The sequence below is a fragment of the Protopterus annectens genome, chromosome 7.part1, assembly GCF_019279795.1.
Source record: "Protopterus annectens isolate FY-2018-M chromosome 7.part1, PAN1.0, whole genome shotgun sequence".
Lineage (NCBI taxonomy): Eukaryota > Metazoa > Chordata > Ceratodontiformes > Protopteridae > Protopterus > Protopterus annectens.
The window spans coordinates 233,009,797-233,026,620 of NC_056740.1; the positions used below are offsets into that span (position 1 = coordinate 233,009,797).

Genomic DNA, 16,824 nt, shown 5'->3' on the forward strand with positions numbered 1-16,824 from the left:
CATTGCCCATTTCATTGGTTTCAATTTGCTCTGAGTTGGTTTTTAATATTCAGCTCTTCAGTTTTAATATCCTGTTTTAAAGATTTGTTCCTTGATTTTAAGTAATAAGTTTCTGGCCAGTATGCCCATGGCATCTATTTGTACTTTGGTATGAATTTAATGATTGTTTTTGTACTTCTCCAGTTTGTTGTACTGTGTTTAAGACATGGTGTGTTCTGTTTATGTAGTACTGGTACAGATTATATATCCTGAGCAACATGGTAGCAAAGTGTCAAGATTTGACTGAAGCAAATCAAGCTATCTTGCATAGTTCTAAAATGGTCTAACAGGGGGTAGATCCTTGCACTTTCCTGATAATGAAATAAATAAATTCAACTGTGCACATGTCCTTCACAGTAGCTGATTGCAGACATGCTGCTACAGTCCTCAATATAACTTTTATATAAACTGCTCCCTAAGAAGTCTTCCGCGGCCATGAAGTTGAGGCAGTACTGATGAGCTGTTTGACTCATGCTTCAAAGGCTGCTTTTCAGCTCTGAAGCTTAATGCCCAGTAATAAGATTGAATGTATCTATTGTGTTGCCCTACATTCCTTTGTCTTCTTTCACATTTCTTTGTCAGCTTAAGTCTTGAGACAAAATTCATAGAAATGTCCACACGAGATGTATAGCTTGCATTTCATTTGATTACTTAAGTTGGGGATGCATGAGAGCCTCGAAATTCAAGCGCATTTAGAATTCATCGAAATCTCTAGTAGTTTTCGTTATTGTTTTTTTCCTCACAAAGGATAATTCCACGAAACTATTGCTTAACCCATGCTTGTGTTTTGGACCTTGACCTATGAAATTTGCATAGTTGATCTTGTAAAGCCCAGCACCTCATCAGCTGACAGTATATTGTATCCATTGCACTGTATTCCTAGGTTCGGCCCCCTGGCATCTAACTTTAGTTTTCATTAGAATCCTTTGTGTGGCTTCAAACTATTTGTCAGGCTTTTTGTTTTGCGAGGAAGGCATGTAGATAAGTTGCAAAAGAGCTGCACCTACTTCAGTATGTATGTCTTTACCCGATATGTTTCTGCTGGTGTGGTGCATGTACCCCAGTTTTATACTATAGCCATATAGAATGAACTTCAGGCAGTCCTATGTGGAATGGAGTTGCGTTGAAACCCCCATCACATGTGCACTTTACACAAACAAATTTACCCACTTATGCTCACTTGTCTGTGTGAGCAACACACTGGGTGCATTTTTTTAGAATGTTTTTATTCATAATTTTCATTTTGTCGTACTGCTTCAGAACATTTCTAGCATAATATTGAACAGACAGCTAAGTGCATTTCTTCTGCATGTTTTCATAATGTTGCTTGTGTTACTTCTCAGAATTTTAAGGCTACATATTGGCTTGTAGCTATTTACTTTGCCAGTCTTTCTTGTGTTGCATATCTTGTCAGAGATTTCAGTAAATGTGTCTATGTCCGTATCTGTCTTTAGTATCACAAACAGTTCTAGAACAGTCTTTTCCACTAACCATTCAGAATGTTTGTTTTTGTTTGTATGTACTATTTTCATTGGTAATAGCACTTGTATAGTGAGTATTGTTGGCTTTAGTTGCTGCCAGTTCATTTCCTGAGAGCTTGCCAGGAGTAATTCACATCTGCTGGGCCATTGAAGTAAGCTATAATAGTGTGTGTGTGGTGTGGTGGCAACTTGACACTGTAAAAACTCCACTGCCAATCAATCTGTGGACCGGTGATCCGCTGTGGCGACCTCTAACGGGAGAAGCCAAAAAACAGTTTTGTGTGTGTGTGTGTGTGTGTGTGTGTGTGTGTGTGTGTGTGTGTGTGTGTGTGTGTGTGCAAAAATATATGGAGATCATGCATTTTGACAAGTACGCTGCCTGTCAGCTATTTGTTTGCAAGTTCGTTTATCAAATGAAGGTTTTCAGTTTCTACTGTAGCCAGCCTAACTTTGACTGTAGCAGCTTAATGAAGTTTCACTTTGGTCACAATTTGTATATGTAAGTTTGGGTAAGACTGATTTTTATCACAGGTATATATTTATGACAATTTTAGGAAACTGGTAACTTGTTTTGAACGTTACTGCCTTCCTACATTTTGAGTTGGACTGTGACATGTTTGCTTTGTAGGTGTTTAAACTCCCTTGATAAAATTGTTCAATTGTAGATGAGGTTGTTTGTGTATTAATTTTTGCTTGAAATTGTATTCTGCAAGTTTTCCTGGTGTTGCATGTATGTTTGTAAGTATATAACAGTATGCATGTTAAAGACATGCAGTAGATGGCTTGGGACATAAAAGTGGCTGGTGTGCGCACTTGGTATAGAAAATTACTATGGCATAACTATCACCCGGCAGTGTGAACATTCATTGTAGATTTTGTGACTCAACAATCCCATGTGTGTGAACAGAGGAAAAAGGCTTTGTGGATGTATGTGCATGCTAAGGTTGACCCTCCCCATGCATCTTATCTTAGAAAAACCCATTCAGTAACACTACCAAAGCACGCAACAGACTGAGACACTCAAATGTACCGAAAAACAAGCAGAAAAGGAAAACTATACCCTTACCTATTCCTTGGAAACCTGACTAACCAACACATGCCCAAACACACATCCACCCCTTACACCAGCCCACTTACCTCTCTCTACATATTAAACTGTCAACATTTTGATATTGCGATTCTGACTCTTGATTTTTCTGAACTGTCAACATTTTTGTGTCTGTGTGTGTGTGTGTATACACACCTTCAGACAGTGTGGCGGTAGTCTGGTACATTTTAACAAACCAGTGAGAAATCTAACACTGTCAGGAGGCCTTAATAGTGTGGCAGTGGGCCATCCAATTCCAGTGTTTCTTGAGAAGTAATGTACATTCCTGGAAAGAGGCAGTCTTGCAAGAAGGCAAACTAAATAGTCATCATTGAATGCTGGCCAAGAAGGTTTCATCTTTGGGGAACCACATTGTGTAACCTGTTTGTCCAACAGTGTCTCAGCTTTTTTTCCTAGATGGGCTAGCCTGATAATGACCAAGTGGTTTGTTTTATGCCCCCTTTTTACTTTATGCAGACCCGATTCCATTCTGCCTGTCCTTTATTCACACCATGACCTTCCAGGATTTTGTTCTCACCTTTCAAGCAAGTTATGCATCAATCATTATTCTCTGAAGCTTACCGTTTACTTTATCCAACTCAAGGGTCCAGGCTTTTTAAAGGGGGTAGTTTGTATTTTTGGTGGATGTCAGTATGAAAGAATTGAAGTGACAAATGGACTAAATTTTTCCCTTTGGGTAACCAACAAAAATATGGCCCCATTTTTCTGTTGCTTTTCCATTTTCCTCCATCAGTAGCATTAATTTCTTTTGTTTGCCAGCTACCTTTGACTTGATCAGCTGTATCTCCTGCATCTCCTTTTCTTCCTGGAACCATTGCATAGTGGGAGCATATACTCCCCCCAAGCATGTCCCTTCACAGGTTGAGCATTGTTTCTTCAGAGAAGACTTGTGTGCATTCCTGTGACCAGGAACACAGTGAAGATGCCACGGCTGTCAGACTGCATTCATTTGGGTGTTTCATTTACCCCTACTGCCCCTTAAATGTGCTAGCTTATGTCAAGAGGTAGACAGATGTGCAGCAGCATTGCAAGAGACCTGTCCCCACTGAAGTAGTGACATGACATGCCCTTTAATTGCCTGTCCACCTTAGTCTAATCACTAATCACTAGTCATGGCTGTGTTATCAGTACAAGAATTAATGTCCTGGATATACACTCATAACTTGTTACAAATCCCCCACTGCCTGCTGGAGGTGGTAAGCATTGCCTTGTTCCACTCAACCCCCACCCCCAAGTAAGCAGGCATTTTCCACATGATTTCTCCTGCTAATCAAACCTGAATTATCTCAGTCTTGGTCACAGTTATGGTTTTGTCCTTGTGTAATGCTCAGTTCACATTTGTGTTAAATATTTGCTGCTGTTTTTAACTGGCAAATTAAGAAATGGCTATCCATCCACCAACTTCCATTCCAGTGTAGACTCCACTTCTCTGCTTTGAAAGCTTGTTGGCTTTTCTTATGTGGGACTTCCAGCGTAGGAGGTATAGAGGATCCTTTTCATTTCCTGGGATATTTTATTCTTGAAGCTTATTCTTCCACCGTTTGACCTGTAGTCTCCGCATGGTTGAAGTTCTTTTGGAAGACTCTTTCTGGTGTTGGTTACTTCAGCATGAAGAAATACTTTTGTGAGCTCTTTCAGCCAAACCTCAATTGGTTTTCCATAAGGAAATGGTTGACAAGTAGAACTAATCTATCTTTTCTACCCAGATTTTGACAGTCTGATTTAAATCACTTTACCTGTGCTGAATATCTTCAGAGTGTGCGTGTCCACAGACTGTTAGGATGTTCTTCGTTCCACATTGCTGCAGTCCTTACTATTGGGTAGTCCGCTGTCCAGTCGGCCCGAATACCAGAGTATATGGCTGACGTCGGTCAGGGCGCATTAGACTGACGTCAGTACGTCAGGGTACTAATGCGCATGACCGACGTCATATCCTCAGTCTTTTTTGCCGCATGGTCCGATGCAGAAGCAGTTTTGCGAGTGCAGGTTGGCGTTCTGAAATATTTCCGAAGTCGGAGTTTCAGACCGAATCAGAGTTGGCTAAGTACCCGTGGGGAACATTTTGGTTTTTCTTGCCTCAGTATTTAACCGGATGTCAGAAAAAGTGAATAACTGTATTTCTTGTGGGAAACAGATACCTCATAGGGATTACCATACCTTGTGTATACCTTGTTTAGGGCCTGAGCACGACGTTGTTGGATGCCGCTCTTGTGCTAGGTTTAACAAACGCACTATTAAGAGACGGTTAGACTGTGCCAGGTTAGTGTTTGGGAAGCGTTGAAATTATAAAATGCCGCCGGATACTCCGGCGCCCGCTTCATCTAAAAAGCGCAAGGACAAAACAGCGGTGGATGAACCGGCAGACCCAGACGACGGTTCTTTAGAAGGCTCAGTGGAGCCGGAGGTTTTGCCAGGAGTTTCTTTGGAGTCTCAGGCAGAGACTTTACTGTTACAGGATGTGCCTTTTCAGGAAGTAGGCCAGGCTGAGGGGGCTTCTCAGGTAACTGTTCTTCCCTCTCTTCCCAAGGTAGTTAGAGCTTCTCCTTCTGTTTCCAAAACTTCTTTGAGAGGTAGGCCAAGTTCAGCTTCAGTGGGGGCTTCTCCTAGCACTTCAGGTTCTGTGCCTAAGAAACATATGCTTAAAATGGCAGAAGATTTAATTACTATGATTAGAGGCTCTATGCCCCCTCCTGATAAGAGGCCTAGGGTGGAACCTGAGTTTGAGTGTTTGGAACAGTATTCAGAGGCTTCAGAGTCTTCTGGAAGACTTGCAGGAATTTCCACCTTATTCTGATTCTGATGTGGATGATTCCACACCTACAGCTTCTCCTCCTGAGGATTTCTCATTTTCAGAGACTCTGCATTCCATGAGAGAACACTTTAAATGGGAAGGCCAAGATTATTCTGATTCCAGGAAAAGGCTTAGGGAATTCTTTTTACCCCAACATAGGCCCTTAGCTATACCTCCTGTGTTGAATGTGGTGGAAGATGTTTTTGCAGAGGCTTCCCTGAACCCTGACTCTTTGCCTCCTGCTCCTGTTAAACCTGATGGGTACTATAGGGTGCCCGAAGCTCATAAGTATTTGTTTAAGAGTCCTAGGGCGGACCCCGAAACTGTTTCTCAGGGGCCTAAAGGTGTTAAGGCCTCTGTGGTTAAAAAACCTGTTCCCACTGATAAAGAGGCAAGGGCTTTGGATAGGTGGGGAAAGAAAGTGTATACTTCTTCCACTCTAGCCATGAGAGCGTTGAATTGTCAGTTTCACATGTTAAAATATCAAAATTATCTCCTTTCACAATTGAAATCTAAGGTGGATGCTTTGGCGGAAGGTATTGAGTGTAAAGAGTTGTTGGATTTAGTTCATGTGTCTGAACAAGTGGGTAAGCATTCTTTGCAATGTGGTTTTGATGCTGTACAGGCCTCCTCGAGGGTGGCTGCCACTAGTTCTGTTCTTCGCAGGCATGCCTGGTTGAGGGATCAGAATTTAGCTGAGCATGTTAAGACAAGGATTTTGGATGCTCCTTTACAGTCTGATGTGTTGTTTGGTTCGCCTGTGGAAGCAGTTTTAAAGAAAATGGAGGACAAAGCTAAGTCTATGCAAACTGTTAAAGATTTTTGCAGGTGCAGCCACCAAGTTTAGTAGAAATTGGCCTGCTAAGGGGTGGACATATCCTGCTTATGATTCCCAGTCTAGGGGTAGGTCTAGACGTGGTAGGGGCAGAGCTCAAGGTTTTTAGGCCTAGAACAGGGAGTTCACCTGCTCAGACTTCTGGTGAGGGCAGGGGTCAGTCCTTTCGTAAAGAGACCCAATGACCTGCCTATTCAGCTGCCGTAGATTCTCGCCTGGCAGCTCCTTTGGTAGGAAGACTGTCTCTTTTCAAAGACAATTGGGATTTAATTACTCAAGACAGATGGGTGTTGGATATCATTCACCGCGGTTACAGGTTTTATTTCCATACATTGCCCCCTTTCAAAGGCATGCCAGACGTTCCTCCTCCACAAAGAAAAGAGGCTCACAAGCAAATTTCTCAGTTACTCCAGATGGGGGCCATTCAGCCAGTCCCTGTATCAGAAAGGGGCCTAGGATTTTATTCTCGCCTGTTCCTAGTACCAAAGAAGGGGAACACGTGGAGACCAATTTTGGATTTATCTCTCCTCAACACTTATCTGGACATTCCCAAGTTCAAGATGTTGACGTTACAACAGCTTTTACCTCTGCTGGGCAAATATCACTGGATGGTAACTTTAGATCTCAAGGAAGCTTACCTTCATGTGCCTATAAGGCTAAGTTGCAGGAAGTATCTGCGTTTCGAGCTGGAAATTCTCATTATCAGTTCTCTGCATTGCCCTTGGCTTATCTACTGCGCCCAGAGTATTCACAAAGGTTCTGGCTCCAGTGATAGCTTACTTCAGGCTACAAGGAATTCAAATCTATCCTTACTTGGACGACTGCCTGATTCTGGCTCAAGAAAAGGAAGACCTTCTACAGCATCTGGAATATGTTATAGCAGTGCTAAGATGCCTAGGGTATTCTGTGAACGAAATAAAGTCCAGTCTAGTACCCTCTCAAGACATGTGCTTTCTGGGTGTGAGACTGAATACAGCAGCCCAGATGGCCTTTTAACCCCGGACAAACAAAAGAGTCTATCACTTACTTCCATCAACTATCTCATCAGTCCGTGCTGACTGCAAGGACAGTCCTTCAAGCATTAGGGTTCATGGCATCTTGTATTCTGGTGCTTCCCAATGCCAAACTGCATATGAGGAAGCTACAATGGTATCTCAAAATGTATGGACACAGCACTGCCAGGATTTGGACACTGTCATTCAAATAATACCTTGCCTTCAAAAAGAATTTTTGTGGTGGGCTCAGGAATGTCACCTAAACAAGGGACTCTCTGTGACCCGCCAGAGGCGAGTCAGATTTTAACGACAGATGCCTCGACATTGCTTAGGAGCTCATCTAAATGGAAAGTGGATACAAGACAAGTGGCCTGCCAGACTACAGCATCTACATATCAACATGAAGGAGATGTTAGCAGTCCAGTTTGCATTAATGGCTTTCAAGGAGTTACTTCTTCCAGGGCAGGTGTTGATTCTAACAGACAACACAACTGTCATGTGGTACATCAACAAACAAGGGGGAACACATTCTTACCCATTGTGCAGGCAAGCAATGATTTTATGGGAGACTGCCAGCTCGCAACTAACTCTTCAGGCAAGGTTTCTGCCAGGAGCACAGAACTCCTTAGCAGATGTGTTAAGCAGACAAATCATGGATCCCCACGAGTGGAAACTGGATCTTCATGTATTTCAAAGGTTGACAGTGTCCTGGGAACTCGAGACATAGATCTGTTCGCTTCTCCACTAAACCACCAGCTGCCAAAGTTTTGCACAAAGAGGTTACATCACACAGCTTGGAAAGTGGATGCTCTTTCTTTCAGTTGGAAAAATCTTCATGTGTATGCGTTTCCACCTCTGCCTCTTCTTCCAAAGGTGCTTCTAAAAGTCAGACAAGACAAGCCAAGGATGATTTTAATAGCTCCAGATTGGCCTCGCAGCACTGGTACCCATTACTGAGGAGTCTAGTAAAGAAGCCTCCATGGCCTTTACCCTTGATTCCACCTGTTGTCTCAGAGAGAAGGCCACCTGCTCAATGTCAAGCTTCGCTTTCTTCATCTAACAGCATGGCATATTCTGTTTTGAAAGACAGCCGGTCTCAACTTCCTCAACAAGTTTTAAATGTGATTATGGAAGCTAGAAGACCTAGTACAAGGAAAGTGTATGCAGAAAAATGGAAGAGATTTTTATTTTGGAGTGCAGCAAGGAATTTGGAGATTTCTGAGCCTAATTTGAGTGTGGCTCTTCAATATCTTACTGAGTTATTGGACAAAGGTTTGTCCTTCTCTTCCATTAAGATTCATGCTGCAGCAATTTCAGCTCACTATGATTGTGACCCACCATTGTTTTCGCATCCTTTGTTCAAGCAGTTTCTTAGAGGGGCAAAGAATATAAGACCCCCACGTAGAGCTCCTACTCCTGCTTGGGATCTCAATTTTGTGTTGGAAAACTTACTCTACAACCTTTTGAGCTCATGGCTACTGCTGAATTGAAATACTTGTCATGGAAGACTGCTTTTCTGTTGGCTATTACTTCTGCAAGAAGGGTGTCTGAGTTGCAGGCCCTTATGGCAGTAGAGCCCTTTTGATTTTCCATAGGATAGGGTATCATTACGTACTAATCCTTCCTTTATGCCTAAGGTGGTTTCTAGTGTGGCTTTAAACCAAACTATTCATTTGCCTACTTTTTATGCAGACCCCCAAAATAAAGGGGAAAAGATTTTGCACACTTTAGATGTACACAGGCAATTGCGTTATTATTTAAGCAGGACTACGGATTTTAGGCAGTCTCAGCAGTTGTTTGTTTATTTTGCTTTGAGTTCACAGGGCAAGCCTGTGTCAAAACAGACTATTTCTAGGTGGATTGGTTTTGCATTGCATTTTGTTATTCCCACCATGGCAAGGAGACTCCAGCTGGGATTAGGCCTCATTCCACTAGGGCTACTGCCACTTCAACAGCATTTCTAAGGGGGGTGGCAACTAAGGATATTTTGGAGGCAGCTACTTGGAGTTCAGTGCATACTTTCTCTAAGCATTATCACCTTCCTCTCTACTCTAAGTCTAGGGCTGGTTTTGCCACAGCTATTTTGCAAGGCATGTTGTCAGCTCCTGCTTCTTTATGATTTGCCAGCCTCCCTTACCTCTGCTTTGGGATTCTACCCAATAGTAAGGACTGCAGCAATGTGGAACGAAGAACATAGTACAGTTTTGTACCTACCATAAATGTAGATGTTCGAGGATCCACATTGCTGCAGTCCAATCCCTCCTTCCCTCTGTGTTTAGGGGTGGTTGTGTAGGTGAGGTTATCTGCTGATATTTTGTATATATTTTTGTATATAATGTACATATTTTTGGTGCAGGTATTTTGGGCCTTGTCTTTTTAGGGTCTTCTGACATCTGGGGCAAGAAAAGACTGAGGATATGGTCATTAGTACCCTGACGCTGACCGACGTCAGCCATATACTCTGGTATTCGGGCCGACTGGACAGCGGACTACCCAATAGTAAGGACTGCAGCAATGTGGATCCTCGAACATCTACATTTATGGTAGGTACAAAACTGTACTTTTTTGTGGAGTGGTAGCTGCCTGTATGGTCTTTAAAATAACTCCTTAGTCATTTTATAACAATAATATTGTCTTCTTTGAAGACCTGTACGAGGCATTATAAGCTGAATGTTGGTTCCAGATCTGCTTTCCAAGCTAGTCATCAGGAGCATGATCCCTTGAGCATGGTTGAGTAAAGGATTGGCTAGAGATTCTGTCCAAGAAGTAACCAAAGGTGGACCTCTTTTTTTTGGATGCAAAAGTTCTTTAACATAGATTTTTATGAAGGAGGTCTGTCTTTAGTGACATACCCTTCCTCTGCAACCCCCCCCAGCCTTTACCTTGACTTTGCTGAACTTCAGAAGTATTTCAGGTTACTAGAGATGGGCCACCTTCTTACAGATTTTCATTTGTGATAATTGCATATATTTGCTTGTTAAAATATGTACAAGTACTCTGTTGTCACACTTGTTCCTCAACAGTTTTGAATCTCTTGGTCAAGTCCCTGTTAACAGCAATGGTACCTACTCTTCCAGCATCTGATTCCCTAATACAGTAAGAGTGGTTAAACTGTATTCGCAAAGGTTCTTATATCAGTGTGAATTCTAAGCAGGTTGTAGCCACTGGTACATTTCCAGTCACAGTACAGAAAACTGCAAACAAATGTAGCTGCTTTATCTTTTTATATATGAAGTGTGCTGAATCCACTAATATCTACATTCTGCCTAGTTACAGTGACAGATTCCCCTTCCTTGAAGTTTGAACTGTAAAGAAAAACATCCTTAGTGACTAATGTTCCCTCCATCAGTTTTGAACTCTAAAGAAAAGCATCCTTTATGAACTGTGAGCTTTTTCTTGTTCTTGTCATCCAAGCCACAAACGCAATAGTACAAGGTGAGGATATCTCCCAGTGTCTGCCATCCTCTTCCTCCTGATATTGGCAAACACCGTCTGCCAGTGTTCAACTGAAATAAAGATGACTGCCACTGTGTCCTAGACTGATTTCATCATTGTTTGAAACAGGTCATGGCTGAAAAAGACCCTTGGGTTTAGACCAGTTTCCATTAAATGTCCTATTGCAGACTTCTTTGCAACTACATGCCACATGGAAATGCAGGCTAATTGTGTTCCCAAACCAGAGACTTTATTAGCTGTTGTGAAATATAGTAAGCAGTTACACTGACTGAGTGTAATATATTTTTTTCTCATTAAATTGTTACCATGGCATATTTGGGTCCCTACCTCAGGAGCTTTGGGACTGCCATTCTGCTGTCATTTGGAAGAGTCTTATAGGCACAACCCATAGTTTTCTTCAAGTGTGAATTCAGCAAGACTATTGTAGTTAATAAGGTACAGTCACAAGATGGGCATGCTAAAAAATTTGGGTTGTTAATGTATAGTAAATAAAGTCATGATACTGCATTTAACTTGTATGCAGTGCATCATGTCTTTTGTTTTGTATTTTCTTCCATAGTGCTCGTGGTTTGTATTTTCGGCTTTTCCCGGTTAGGGGTCACCACAGCGGAACTCCGGTCCGCTAATGATTGGTAGTCGATTTTTATGGTGCCTAGTTGCCAGCCCAACCTTCAGCGAAGGCACGCCCATTTACGCATATCTTTCGGAGGCCACTCGACCACAGGGAGGGTATGCAGACTCCACACAGTAAGTACTTCAGCCGAGAATCGAACAGGAGAACCTATTGCTGTAAGGTAACAATGCTACCGCTGTACCACCGTGGCTTTTCCATATTGCTTGTGGTAATTTCTTGTATTTCAAGAATGCGAAAGCTGTCATTCTTAAAAGTTAAAATGCATTTTTCTAACCCCAGAAGATTTTGCTGATTTTTTTCAGATGTGAGAAAAATGTTGCTGACTATTCATGAAGTTGTGTTATGAAATTAGAAATGGATTGTTGGTTTAAGCTTGGAAAACTCAAAATGTATGTTGCATTTAGTTTATCAAAACAACTTTAAGTAGCAGTTTTAATTTCTTCTGGGGTGTGCACATGGCCTGTCTAGTCTTTTTTTTTTTTAGTACTGCAGATATTTTCTTATTAATGACATTTCTAAAGAAAATCTCAGGAAGACATGAGACATTTCTTCTAGATCCTTCATATGTGCTGATGGTTTTCATAGAGGATCAAGAGACCTTCTTTGCAGTCTTTTAATTTGCTTTGTAATACTTTTTGGAGGCTATCTAAACTTTTCATGAGCCTAGTGCCCTTCCATATTTGTTTAAACTACTAGCACTGAAAATTTTTAAAAGCGGTCCACTGTCCCTCAAGCTTTACTGGTAGTTCTTTTCTCCTCACAGTTGATACCTTGTTGACCATTCATATGCTGACTTATGAAAGCAGCCTTATAGGAATACTTAGAAGCATGCTGTGTCTAGACAGCAGTAATGCTTATTTGCATTGAGACCATCAATGCGGTATGTGACTCATCATTTACCAGAATTGCTTGTAGAAGCTGGGTTATTCACTTTTTGTTTTTGAGATATTCTCCACGTTCTAACTTTCTTGTCTTGTGTTTTTACTACAGGAACTACAGCTCACAACCTTAACCTATGTTTGATTTTTGTCAGCCCTCATTTGCCTGCTGTGTTATATTGAGCAGGTCATTGAACCAGGCATTGTTTCTGGGCCCCTCATGAAAAGGGTACAGTGGCCATTGGGCCTAGGGTTGGTGGGGAGTGGTGGTTGTTTACTGTTACTGATTGTGTACTACTTTGCACTACGGTTGTTAGGACGATCACTTCCTTGTTTCAGTCTCACCACAATCCCCCTGGTATTCACCATGTGCACTGGTGGCAGGACATTTCAGCTGAAGGTGTTCCACATATTCCTATACTTGGACTGCTCATTTCAAGAGCAAAAGGATCCTTAATCCAAACAAGGGGTAATTTGTTTCAGTTGTGTTGATCTGTGGGAATGTCCATAAATTACAAAAAGTCAACTTTGTAGCCCACTCAGTCACTGTAACTAGATGGCAATCTATGAAATCCAATATCACAAATTGTAGACCTACCCTTGTCAAGGCTGACTTCTCCTGTTTTGCAAGCACAAGAGGCCATCACTGCTCCCAGTTCTTTAAATTCTTCATTTACTGAAGTTGCCACAGATCCTATTAACACTGGTTCTTAGTGTAATATTTCATGAGAGTTCTGTAGTGGACACCCTTTTGGCCCCATGGTCCCTGACACATTCTCTTCCCTATCCAGTCAGGATATCCTCGTCCTACCATCATTGCATTTCTTGGTTGATATCAGTCCGTCCTTCCTCTTTCCATAGCCACTGACTGTGAATGCCTCCCCCATTGCGATTGGAGGCATTTAGAAGGGAGGACTGTTTGGGTAACAAGGTTTGGTCAGGAGGTTCGTCTTTATATCAGTATTCTGATAAAAATGATCCTACTGTTGCAGGCTCTTCAGGACTTCCTTTCCCAGGATGTGATTTCTGTCCAGACGCTACTTCTCCAATCTGATAAATCAATGAATGTGGGAGGAAGGGGTTCGCTCTGTTGAGAGGCCCATGAGTGTGTGACAGAGGCCTATGTCTTAACACTTTCTCATAGCTGCACACATACCAGGTTGGACCAGTAGTCTAAAGGACAAGCTGCGTCTATCCATTCTTATGCCTCACAAGTAGTCCCTCAACAGTACAGTGGTAATAGAAATTTTCAGCCACTGGGGCAAGCTTTGGTAGGACATTTCTGTGTCTCGCATCAGACTGGTGCAACAGCTATTTTTCTCTAAACCTCAACAGGGATATTCACCAAGGGATGCTCTCAACCATACTTGGCCACCTGGTCTCCATTATTCTTTCCCACCAGTTCCACTGATTGTAGAGTTCTTACTTTTGCTTTTCATGTGGAAGCTTTCTGTAATTTGCATTGCACTGTTGTGGACCGTAAATGTGTAGTTCCCTTGCTTATGGTCTCATCTGACCTGAAGTCCTTGATCCTGTTCCATATCCACTGTTCCACGCATATGGCAAGCCTCACACAGACAAGTTCCTCAAATTAGCTACATGTTTTTTCCAGTTCAAATAATGGCCACATGTCCTTCACTGATGTCTGGAGTGACACATATTCTGACTGCCTTTATAGAAACCTTCCACCAGAAAGATTTACAATAGTAAATTGAAACAGATTGAAAAAGTTTTCAATGTGGGTGGTGGAGAATGCACTTGTCTCCTTTTCTACCCCCTATTCTGTTCTGAACTTCTTGGCAGGTCTCTCTCACCCTAGAGCCAGCTGTTCTACTGTTAAGATTAATTTAGCAGCGCTCTCTGTTTTTTTACACAGGACAATAATTTGTCTATAGCATCTCTGAAAGTTTCTGAAGCTTTTTTAAATATCTTTCTTTTGAAATCTATCAAAGGTTAAACTCCTCCTTGGAATATTAGAGATGATGCAAGCTCTTGTGTAGCCTCCCTCTGTGCCTGCCTCTACTGTTGAAGCAAAGTTTCTTTCTTGGAAAGCATTGTCTGCAGTCTGTCCTATCTTTTGATTTTCAAATTATGAAAAAAAAAGTTCACACAGTGTGATGATAAGAAAAAAAAAATTCAAATTAGCTGAAGTTAACAACAAAGGATTACCATGAAGTTATGATTGTGTTATGATTTAGTCATGAGGCATGAGTATAGTAAAGCAATCGACTTGTACAGTAATACAATGAGTATATCTGAAAGCATAACACCAACCTAATGATACCCAAAAAATCTAAACTACTATACATTATATACATATTTATAAAAATGTCACCTTAGTTAATGCTGTTGCTACTTTTAACTAAAGAGTGTTATTTCAGTCTGCAATCTCCGCTAAATGAATTTCTGAACTTCAGGCCTTTTCCTGCTAGCACCCTTATTTTGATATTCCACAAAGACTCTCTCAAACCTACTTTTAACTTTTTGCAATACGCTAGCCACAGAGTCTACCTCAGACCAAGTTGAACATTTTTCTAACTATCTGAACAAAGGTGAATATGCTTTGCGTGTCTTAAATATTCATCATCAACTCTGATTTTATTTGCACCACACGGTCTTTATGGAAAGGCAAGCAATTTTGTATGCTCTAAAACCAGATTGGGGTCCAAAGTTTCGATTCTTTACCCTGATAGAGCTCTGATTGGATTTCCTTCCTTTTATAATTCAAAAGGATTACATCTCTCAACCAAACTAAGGACACATTCTACTAAATCTGTTCAACTTTCAGTGCCTTTTTCAAACATTCTTTGTTGGATGATGTATGTGCTGCAACAGCTTGATGTTTTTCGTGTTTCACTGTTGCAGTCATTACATTTGGGTAATCTGCTGGCAGGTTGCCCTCAGTCGGCCTTATTAACAAAGTCTTGGGTCCTGCATCGGTTGCTGTCTTCTTCCATTACGTCAGGTAGTCAGGGGTATAAAACATGCAGCCGACGCCATTACATCAGTCTTTCTTGCTGCGCGGTGCCCGAAGCAGAAGCAGTTCGCAAGTGCCGGTCGGCCGACTCCTGAAATTTTCGTTTTCGAGTTTCAGAACTGAAGTCTTCTTCTAAAAATCCAAGTACCCCGTTGGGGAAACTTTTTCTTGCTCCTTGCCGATGTCAGTAAAAGTTTAATAATTGCATTACTTGTGGGAAGCAAATACCTCATAAGGATTTTCATTTGTACTGTATTCCTTGCCTAGGCCCTGACCACAGCGTACCTTGCTGTCGATTTTGTGCTAAATTTAATCAACGCACTATTAAACGTCTGTATATTTTTGCCTCTGAATATTTTGGCTCACGATTTAATTATCCAGAAATGTCGTTTAGCAGTCCAACTACCGGAATACCTAAATAAACGCAAAGAAAAAGACAGGCCGTCAAGGTCCAAAACTGACTACAACGCTTCTAAGCCAGTCGCCAGTTCGCCGGTACTCAGTGAGGTGCTTTCGCAGCCCCTGATACCCGCTACTTCTGATTCGCAGGCTTCTACTGAGACCCATTCGGAGTCTAGTATACCGCGAGATGCTTCATTTATGGAACCCGCGGATGCCTCTACCTTAGATGGGTCCGGAGTCACTGTGCAGGCACCGACATCTGAGGGTGTTTTTAAGCCTACAGATTTGTATATTAGACAGACGCCATCCTCAAAATTAAGGTCAAAATCTATGTCTAAAAAACTGACTCCTGGGCCACATGTGCAGGCCCCATGCCTAAAAAACAGATGATGAAAATGGCTGAAGATTTAATTACTCTGATCAGGGGTAGCCAACCCACCCCTTCTAAGAGGCCTAGGCAAGACATTGATTATGAATCTTCTGAACAGGATTCTATTTCTTCTGACTCTTCCAATGAACAGGATTTGTCCATGCAAACTTATGAGGACTCTGATGCAAAAGATTCCATTCCTTCTGCTTCTCCCCCTGAGGATTTTTCTTTTGGGGAAACTTTACATACTTTAAGGGAACCTTTCCACTGGGAAAGTCAGGATTTCTCTGAATCTAAAAAGAGACTTGGGGATTTTCTTCTTCCTCAGCATAGGCCTTTGACTGTACCTCCTGTTCTAGACATTGTTGATTTATGTTTTTTCAGAATCTAGTACAGCTCCCGATTCTCTGCTCCTTGTAAGCCAAACGGATACTACAGGGTTCCTGACTCCCACAAATTCCTTTTCAGAAACTGTATTGCAGATCCTGAAACCATTTCTCAGGGTCCCAAGGGCATTAAGGCCTCTACTGCTAAAAATCCTACCCCTTCTGATAGAGATTCCAGGGCGTTGGATAGATGGGGTAAGAAGGTTTACACTTCTGCAACCTTGGCAATCAGGGCTTTAAACTGTCGATTTCATATGCTTAAATATCAACAGCATATCATGGGACTGCTTAAACAGAAAATTTCTGACTGTGTGGAAAATAAAGATTTACAGGATTTATTGCATTCAGTTGAACAAGTTGGAAAACATACTTTGCAATGTGGTTTTTTTTCATTGGAGGCCTCTTGCAGGGCTGCTGTAACTGGGTCTGTGCTAAGAAGGCATGCTTGGCTCAAAGAGCAAACTTTGCCTGA

General features: G+C 41.7%; 1 protein-coding gene across 1 annotated transcript in view; it reads left to right on the top strand.

The window, feature by feature from the left end:
• The window catches only part of CHSY1 (chondroitin sulfate synthase 1), a 401,916-nt gene that overhangs the window by 183,085 nt on the left and 202,007 nt on the right, over positions 1-16,824 (top strand). The window lies entirely within an intron of this gene.